Source organism: Brassica oleracea, chromosome C8, assembly GCF_000695525.1.
Source record: "Brassica oleracea var. oleracea cultivar TO1000 chromosome C8, BOL, whole genome shotgun sequence".
In the NCBI taxonomy this organism is placed as follows: Eukaryota; Viridiplantae; Streptophyta; class Magnoliopsida; order Brassicales; family Brassicaceae; genus Brassica; species Brassica oleracea.
In genome coordinates, this window is record NC_027755.1 from 28,129,418 (window position 1) to 28,131,607 (window position 2,190).

The window sequence follows — 2,190 nt, forward strand, 5'->3', positions numbered from 1 at the left end:
CGCTTTAAAATATTCAATCTCAATAGTTAATGTTTTTTTTTGTTGGTAAGATTTGATCTATGCAAACCACTTCTTGGGTTAAGAAGATCCGCGAATAGCATTGCATTTAACTGAAGGATTTTACTAGCAACGATAGTTGATAAAGGTAAGTTTTATTCAATTTTCTCGTATGTTTAAGAGCGTTATAAACAAAATCTTAATATATTTTATCTTTTTTTTTTTTGATGTTTTGGCAGTAAAAAATTTTCGAAATGGAGGGGCCATGAATAAGGACATGATCAGTCACCTGCCTGAAGATCTGATTCGTAAAATATTATCATTTCTTCCCACAAAAACAGCTATAGCCACAAGTCTTTTGTCTAAACAATGGCGGTCTCATTGGATGTTGGCACCAAAACTGAGGTTCGATTCTGAGGATTATGAAAATGAACACGACGAAACATTTTCAAAGATTGTGTCCGATTCCTTCCTATCACATAAGGCTCCGGTTCTAGAGAGTTTTCACCTCAGGTTTGGATTAGATAAAGTTGATCCTATAGATGTTGGATTCTGGATTGGAATTGCTTTTGCTAGACAGTTGCGTAAACTGGTACTCGATTTTCTCGACCTACCCGAGGAAGAGAGCTTCATATTTCCAAGTAGCTTGTGTACTTGTAAAACACTTGAGACTTTGAAGCTCAGGAATCAGATTCTTCTTGATATCTCTTCACCAGCTTCTATGAAGTCTCTTAAGAAGCTGCATCTTAGTTATGTGTTTTACAAAGACGATGAAACTATCTATAACCTTTTATCTGGTTGCCCTAGTCTTGAAGAATTGATTGTGGATCGAAGTGAGGAACGTACTGTTGAGTTTTACATTATTAATGTCCCTTCTTTGCTGAGATTAACCATTTATGATGACAATAGTGGAAATCAGTTTCTAGGATATTTGATCGAGGCTCCTTCTCTGAAATACTTAGAGATTGAAGAGTGAAGATGCAAGTTGTTTCTTCTAGAAGAACCGGAGCTGGTGGAGGCAAACATCTCTGGAGTTCCTGCAGTAATCAGTAATGAATTTCGTGTATCTCTCACTTCAGTCAAACGTCTTGTCTTGGATGTATCACCCTTGGAGGTAAACTTGTGGTTTATATTTACACTTGATTTTTTTTTTTTTTTGTTATTATCGCATTGTTTGTTTATATTATTAATTTATCTTATGGGTAGACTATATACCCTCCTTTTGGAGATATCTTCAATCAACTGGTGCATCTAGAGATGTATACACGTGAAGCATTGTGGTGGGATCTACTTAGTAGGATGCTCGAACATTCTCCTAAACTACAAGTCTTGAAGCTCGTTGATGTAAGACATTTTATTGTTTATTAGTCATCTAGCTATTTTTGATGGTCTAGTATTGAAGTACATTGAATCTCCTCTTTGTTTCGTTGGTCACAGGAATATAGGATTAATCCTGACTATCGTGTGCGCGGCAGGGAATGGAAAAAGCCAAAGTATGTACCTAAATGTTTGTTGTCACATCTAGAGACATTTGTGTGGACAAGATATGATTCGAGAAGAGAAAATGAAGAAGTGGCTACGTATATCCTAAAGAACGCAAGACAGTTGAAGAGTGCAACTTTCTCCGCAAAACCCATTGAACCGAAAGAGCTGAAAAAGTTTGCTGAGAGACGTGAGATGTTCAGAAAATTGGATGGTGTGGTCAAGGCTTCAAGTTCGTGTCACCTTGTGTTCAAATAGGAATGATTTTATGATGCAGTAGACTCTACTTAACATATGGTAGAGGACGAAGCCGTTACAATCCTTTATTAATTATTAGTGATTTCATCAACTCTCCAAAACAAAAAACAAAAATTCAATTTTAAGCATTATATTTTTATCTTTTTTTCTCCAATGATTTGTGTGTGACAAAGGCTTACTTTAGTAGTCGGTATGAGTGAATAATCGCCATTGCTGTCGTCAAGGCTATTTCAGAAGATGAAATTAATGAAGATGGTTTCTTTTTCTATGTATCAAGATTCTAGGTTCGAATGACCGTACATGGGCTTAATGCGATTCCCAAATCATTTAAAATCAATTTTCGTTACTAGATTTTGATCGGCCTAAACCCGTACCGCAGAATATATAGGCCGCCCGCGGGATGCATCCTTATCAAACCACCTGCTACAACTTCTTTCATGAATGTTCAAGTAG

The 2,190-nt window shown here is 36.4% G+C and overlaps 1 pseudogene; it reads left to right on the plus strand.

Moving 5' to 3' along the window:
• The first annotated feature begins 238 nt into the window (after positions 1-238).
• LOC106310403 lies at positions 239-1,867 on the plus strand (annotated as a pseudogene).
• Positions 1,868-2,190: the final 323 nt, after the last annotated feature.